We start from the raw sequence: 7,651 nt of genomic DNA on the forward strand, positions 1-7,651 counted from the left end.
CTGTGTGTCTGGGAGGATATGGATGCAGGTGGGAGGTGGGGGGAAGCTAGGGGGAGCCTGGTTGGGGGGCGGGGAGTTGGCTGAGGCCCCAGCAGGTGACAAGGTCATCATAGTCTCCAGGGCAGGTGAGCTGGCAAGAAGCACGGCCCAGCAGTCACCCTCAGAAGCGCCTGACTCCGGGAGGAAGGATCTCCGTCCCCAGCCCCCTCCTCATCCTCTGATGAAAGCATCTCAGGTCCCTTCAGGGCCCCCTCTTGGTCCACATCTGAAGTTCGGTGCGTCTGTCCGTCCTGGGATCTGTCGGATGGGGAGTGAGGAAGCCTAACAGAGGACAGGGTGTGCTAGTCGGCTAGGGCTGCATAGCAAAGCCCCGCAGACCACGCGCACTCATCTCCTGGTCTTGGAGGCTGGGAGGCCGAGTCAGGGTGTCGGCAGGCCCCTCCTGCTCCAGGCCTGTGTCCTTGGTATCTAGACGGCCGTCCTGACCCCGTGTCTTCCCATCCTGCTCCTTCCACACCTATCTGTCTCTCTATCCCAATGTCCTCTGTTTATATAAGTCATTGGATGGGGGCCCACCCTGAGGGCCCCATTTGATTTGATCACCGCTGTCTCCAAATACAGTCGCGTTTGCAGGTACTGAAGCTTAGGACTCCAACATATAAATTCTGGGGAGCGGGGGGTGGCGGGGTGGGGGAACACAATTCGACCCCTTAGAGGAGGACCAGCCACAGCTCGGTGGTTTCCTTGCTGGCTCCTGGCTGTGTTCTTAGAGGTCCCTTGCATCCTTAGTCCCAGGCCTGGGCAGGGTTGACTCCGTACAGAAGTGGAGGTGTGTCTTGCCAGAGCAGTAGCTTCACTTCAGCTGAATATCAGCCTGCCCCCAACCCCCGCCCTTGCCCATCAGCATTATGGGATCGTGTCCTGCCAGGCTGGACCAAAGGCGACAGGAGCGGGCATGCTTCTGGTGCCAGGCGGTGATGTTTCTTGGGAGGGTGTGCAGGAGGGGGCGCGGGCCTCCTCCCGTCACACAGTCTGGGTCCCATGCAGCGCTTCACGGTTTGCAACCAAGGCACGTGTGCGTCCTGGGGGTGATCCGGAGCTCTGCTCAGACACCGCGGCTCTTGGAGTCCCTCTGCCCCACATTCACCCCCCGTGCCAGCAGTCCTGAAGAGCAGCGTTTATTTGGTCCCACTGTGTCCCGGGCACCCCATCCTTGCTGCACAGATACGGGTGCCACCCAGAGAGCTTGTGTGATGAGTTCAGGACCTGGTGGTGTGTGGGTGGTGTCAGCTGAGTCCCTCCTGCAGGACCCCGTGTGGGGTTCCTGCTCTCCCCCCCCGTCTCTCACCGGCTCCGCTGGTCGCGGCCACCTCCCGGGTCGGTCTGAGAGGCAGAGACAGCTCTGCCTGGAGCCCAGTTCACGCTTCAGGCACTGGAGGTGAGGACAAGGGCAGGGAGGCTGACCTCTAGGAGACACCCCAGCCCCCGATTGGTGCCCACCCTGTCTGCCCACAATGGCTCCTCTGTCCTTTCAGAGAGCCCGGGAGTCCTTGGCCTCGCCCTGAGCCAGGGTCCCTCCCATCGTTTCAAGTCTCCTGGTTCCTAATGTGGGAAATGCTGTTTGGAAAATGTCAGCTCTGCAGCCAAGCCCTCACTGCCCTCTTCTCCACCATGGGGGTGGGGGGAGCGGGGATCACAGTTTCCAGAGCCTGAAGAGGACAGAGCTGGAAACAGGGTTCCTTTGTAGGGGGAGTATGGATGTGTTCATGTGCTTGGCTCCAATCCAAGCTCAGGATTACTTGGCCCCGTGTGCTACCTCGAGAACCCTGGGTTTCCACAACGATGGGAGAGATCAAGTCTGTATTTGTTAGAATCAATCATTTGCTTTATTCCAAACGCATACACGCTAACCTCAGACAACACCACCCCTCCACTGGCCACGTGATGACGGAAAACAGTTTAAGATTTTCCTTTTTTTTCTGTTGCTTTTGTGCTGGGAAATAACCTGTTAAGGATACAAGGTCAGATTATTAGCTTTTACTCATCCTGAGGCCATGTAGCTGAGGGCCAGCAGAGAATGGCAGGCAGATTTGGAAACGGCGGGAGACTGGTCTGCTGGAGACTCAGCCAAGGATGTCGGGGAAGCGGTTGAGGGGTGGGGGAGGGCGTGGCTCAGAGACTCAAGGAGGCAGGCAAAGTATTTGGAACTTAAAACCATGACTCGTGAGCCAAAATACAACTTGCAGCTGAACTGAGAGAGAGATTGGGGGCCTTGGTTGTGAATTAGTGTCTGGAAAGGCCAAGGACAAATATATCACTGAGAGAAAGCCGCAGGGAAAAGATGTTGAGGACAGACCCAGCAGCCCCGCGTGCAAATACTAGGGGAAAAATCCAAGTAGTAGAAAAAAAAACGGAGCTAACGATGGATTTGTGATGGCAGATTGAAAGAGCTCATAGGCTCAAGGCAAGACTGGTGGAGAAAACACGCCAGATACAGTCAGATGAAGTCTGAACTCTCAGGGAAAAGTGAAAGTCTTGCGAGCTTCCATAGAGGGAAAAAAAAAAAATCTTAAAAGGCAGGGATTTCCCTGGTGGTCCAGTGATTAAGTCTCTGTGTCCCCAGTGCAGGGGGCTTAGGTTCAATTCCTGGTCAGGGAGTTAGATCCTGCATGCTGAAACTTAGACCCACACGTGGCAGCGAAGGTCCCACGTGCTATAGCTAAGATCCAGCGAAGCCGTATTAAAAAAAAAAAAACGGTGCAGCTATATAAATTAAAAAGAAAAGGCATCAGATTGCCCTTGGACTTCTCATCTGTCACTCTGAGACACCAGAAGACGCTGGGCCAGTGTGCAGAGAGCTCAGCGGCAAGGACTCCGCTCGCACTCCCGTACTCCGGTGTTGTTCAGTCGCTCAGTCGTGTCCAACTCTCTGTGACCCCATGAACTGCAGCACGCCAGGCCTCCCTGTCCTTCACCATCTCCCAGAGTTTGCTCAAACTCATGTCCATTGAATCAGTGATGCCATCCAACCATCTCATCCTCTGTCGTCCCCTTCTCCTCCCACCTTCAATCTTTCCCAGCATCAGGGTCTTTTCCAGTGAGTCAGTTCTTCACATCAGGTGGCCAAAGTATTAGAATTTCAGCTTCAGCATCAGTCCTTCCAATGAACACCCAGGACTGATCTCCTTTAGGATGGACTGGTTGGATCTCCTTGCAGTCCAACGGACTCAAGAGTCTTCTCCAACACCACGGTTCGAAAGCATCAGTTCTTGGGCACTCAGCCTTCTTTATGGTCCAACTCTCACACCCATACATGACTACTGGAAAAACCAAAGCTTTGACTGTATGGACCTTTGTTAGCAAAGTGATGTCTATGCTTTTTAATACTCTGTCTGGGTTTGGCACAGCTTTCTTCCGAGGAGAAAGTGTCTTTTAATTTCATGGCTGCAGTCACCGTCTGCGGTGATTTTGGAGCCCAAGAAAATAAAGGCTGTCACTGTTTCCATTGTTTCCCCACCCATTTGCCATGAAGTGATGGGACCGGATGATCTTCATTTTTTGCATGTTGAGTTTTAAGCCAGCTTTTTTGCTCTCCTCTTTCATCTTCACCAAGAGGCTCTTTAGTTGCTCTTCACTTTTTGCCGTTAGGAGGGTATCATCTGCATGCCTGAGGTCGCTGATATTTCTCCCAGCGATCTTGATATTTCTCCCACAATGAATAATTGTACTCGGTCATGTCCTACTCTTTGTGACATGACACGACATGGATACTTGTGATCAGTGATCATAATGATAGTGACGCCCACAGAGAGCTTTCCCTGCTGGTGAGGCTCAAACTGCTTTACGTGTATGAGCTTAATTCGTCACCTCTCACTGATGAGTATTAGAATCATCCCTGTTTTATAGGCCCAGAGAGGTTAAGTAACTTACCCACAGTCACACAACCAGGGTTTGGGATGAGTCTGTGCTATTTGCCCCTCTTTTAGATTCCCTGCAGATAGAATTCATGGGTCACAGAGAAAGAGCTTCCCCGATTTGGGGAGGATCAAGGGAATACATCACCCACTTGAGACAGAGTGGCACGGTGGAGACTGAAGGCAGGGGTCCTCTTGCCCTGGTCACTGTGAGGCCGAAGCCCATGTCCACTCCATGGGGACCTGGAATTTCAGTGAGGAAAAGGAGACCTGAGAAAGTCATCGCAGGGCTAACTCGGTAGCTCCTGGCTGTGAGAGCTGCTCCTGCCTCTCCTGCACGGGGTTGGCACCCCAGCAGAGGCTCCAAAGGCAGCAGAAGGGGTCACTGGTGGCGGGTCTCGATTTCGTGTGCTAACGCAGAACCAGGCGTTCACTGTGGAGGCAGGAGAAGGAGGGTGACCCCTGGTGGGAAGAGGACATGGGGTGGACAGCAGCAGAGAGAGGAAGAGGCAAAACGTCCCACAGCAAGGGAAAGAGCAGCACAGAGGACGCGAACGGCGAGAGGCCCCAGCGCTGCGCCCGGGCTGAGCTCCCTGCTAAAGAGCGGAGGCCACCAATCCGGGCTGTCGAAAGGCTGCATGTATTTTATTTTGTTTATTCTTTAATTTTTTTTTAAATTGAAGTATAGTTGATTTAAAATGTTGTGTTAGTTTCAGGCGTACAGAAGAGTGATTCAGTGTCAAGCGTATGTGTACAGATATATATTCTTTGTTTTTTTACATTCTGTTAAACAGGCATCTTTCAAGTGAGTGGTAAACAATATTTGAGAATAAAGAGATGCTGAAAGGCTTCCAAGAAATGCAGACAAAAGGAGAGCGAGGGCATCATTTTTAGTCTAGAGCAGGTGGAACTGAAAATCAAAAACATTAAATGGAAAAGAGACATTTTGAAGGATTAAAAGAACAATTTACGAGTAATATAAAATAATCAAATCTGTATTCTACACGCATCAACTTAGCAGCTAACTGTATAAAGCCAAGGTATTTAAAAATATGGAACATAATGAATTCCAATAGGACTTGCAATGTACCATTTCAGAATCAGGCCAAGCTAGCAGATAGTAAATAAAGGAACCAAGCTTTAGAGAAATGGAATCACATATCAGCAAACGCAATGTAATAGATGTATACAAAACATTCATGCTTCATGCAGAGATTATATTTTGTTTTCAAGAGCCGCTGACCATTTATGAAAACTGATAATGCACTTAGTCACAGAGTAAACCTTTAGAAAAGTTGAGATTTTCTCTAGCCATATTCTAGAAAAATTATAAATAATATATAAAATTTTGACAACCCTCCCCCGCCCCCACAAACCCCAACCCTTTACTCCTTGGAAAGTAAGAAGCACACTCAAATTATGCTTTATCTTAGGGAATAGATTTAGCTGCACAGCAGAGAACCAACAGAAAAGTCATTTGGAAGTCTGGGCTGGGTGGTGGTCAGACAGCAGGACAGTCCACGATATCTCGGGCCCCACGGTCCTGATGCTCCACCATCCAAGGGCTGCCCTCGACCACCTGGTCCCCAACGTTCCGCATCACTTCTGCTCACATTCCATTGGCCAGAAGCCAGTCACGTGGCTGCCTAGCCTAGGGGATGCTGGGAGCTGTAGTTTTTATCCTGGGTGGGGATGTGTCCGGTAAAAACGGAGAGCTCTGTTACCATAGAAAGAAAAAGGATTTTGGAAGACTATTAGACTCTGTACTACATTCTCAGAGGAAAATGGAAACAAAAGCTGAAATTATTAACTCATCTAAGAGAGGGGACAAGGAAAGCATATCAGTGGGACACAGAGCTGAGAAAAATACAAGCTTTCGGTACATTGATCCTTGAAGAGGAAAGACAAAAAATACAGGGATTAATTTATCACGTGAAGAATGTATAATAAAGAAAACAATATAAGAAGAGGAAAATGATAGAGAAAAAAGATAAAGAAATCAGAAGAGTAGAAAGTATGCACAAATCTCAGAACAGATTCTTGTTTTTTTTTTTTTTCAGAGCAGATTCTTTAAAAAGACCAATGAAAACATATAAATTTCTCACAAACCTGATCAAGAAATACAGAGAGTAAGAGAGACATGATTGAAAATGAGAAAAATACAGTAACTAAAAAATGGGAAGATATTTATATATATATATATGGGGTTTTTTTTGTTTTTTTTTGTTTTTTTTTTTACCAGAGGTTCATGTAACTTGATGGCCATAAACTGACCTGGAGAGAAAGAGGTGATGTCCTGGAAAACATATAAATTGAAGATATAAAATAAAATAAGTGATAGAACCTAAGGAGAAGTCGATAACTTGAACAGATCACATACCAGACAGAAGATGGAAACACGGGTACCAAGGGCTGGGGGGGGGGTGGAGGTGGGGGTTCTGCTAAGGAGCATGGTTCTCAGGACTGAGGCGAATGTCCTGGAATCAGACAGTGGTGATGCTTGTCCGACTCTGGGAACGTAGCAAAACCCACCATACTCTTTAAAATGATAAATTTGACGGCATCTGAATTTTGCCTCTGTTTTTCACAAAGGGCAGAGAGAAGGCTTGTGGGAAGGAGCCCTGAGGACGGAGTGGTGGCCAGTGGACAGTGCTCGCTGGTGGACGTGGAGCGCTGAGGGGATTCACGGTCCGTGGGAGGGGGCCTGGGGCACCCCCATCCTTGGTTGTATGATGCCCGTCACATGTCCTTTCGTGCCTGCTGACCGTGAGCTCTGCGACCCAGGCCCCTGGGAGAGGCCAGTGCATCCGTGATGCTCATGGCACAAGGGATGAGTGAATGGGAAACAGGACAAAAGCCGGACATGCCTGGGGAGTGGCGGGGGTTGGGGCAGGACTAGGGGTGCCCTGGGGCGCCGGCCAGACCTTTCCCGGGCCGCCTAGGTAGGTGCTGGTGCTTGCCAGAGGATGGAGCGAGGTCATCTGAGGGGCCTTGTCTCCCCGGAGGAGGAGGAGGAGGAGGAGGAGGAGGAGGAGACATGGCCTGATTCCTCACCAAGCGTCTCCCGAGCCCTCTTGGCCTGTCGGTTGCTGCCTTAGGGACTGGGAGGAGGAGGGGACAAGGCAGGGCCAAGGTGTCGGAGCTGAGGGCTCTTGGTCCCGCCCAGGCTCGGGGAGTGTGTGTGTGTTGGGCGGCGGCCTCAAGCCCAGGGAACGGCAGAGCCTCTGTTTTCCCTGTGAAGCAGGAGAAGCTGTGGGGTCAGTGGGAGACGGGCACTGGGAAGGAGAGGGTGTGGGGGACTCACCTTGGGAACAGGGGCAGGGGCTGAGCAAGGCTCAGGGCTGGCGGTGGGGGGCCTTCACTGATGCCAGGGGTGTGCGCCTGCTCACGGCCCCTTGCAGCCCACCCACAGCTTAGGTTGGTGGTCCTCTCTAAATCCTGCTGCTGCTGCTAAGTCACTTCAGTCGTGTCCGACTCTGTGCGGCCCTATGGACAGCAGCCCACCAGATTCCTCTGTCCCTGGGATCTTCCAGGCAAGAACACTGGAGTGGGTTGCCGTTTCCTTCTCCAATGCATGCTAAGTCGCTTCAGTCATGTCCAACTCTGTGCGGCCCTATGGACAGCAGCCCACCAGGCTCCTCTGTCCACAGGATTCTCCAGGAAAGAAGACTGGAGTGGGCTGCCATCTCTTCTCCACTCTAAATCCCAGACCCCTTTTTAAAGCTTCTAGTTTTGTC

The sequence above is a fragment of the Ovis canadensis genome, chromosome 6 (genome assembly GCF_042477335.2).
Source record: "Ovis canadensis isolate MfBH-ARS-UI-01 breed Bighorn chromosome 6, ARS-UI_OviCan_v2, whole genome shotgun sequence".
In the NCBI taxonomy this organism is placed as follows: Eukaryota; Metazoa; Chordata; class Mammalia; order Artiodactyla; family Bovidae; genus Ovis; species Ovis canadensis.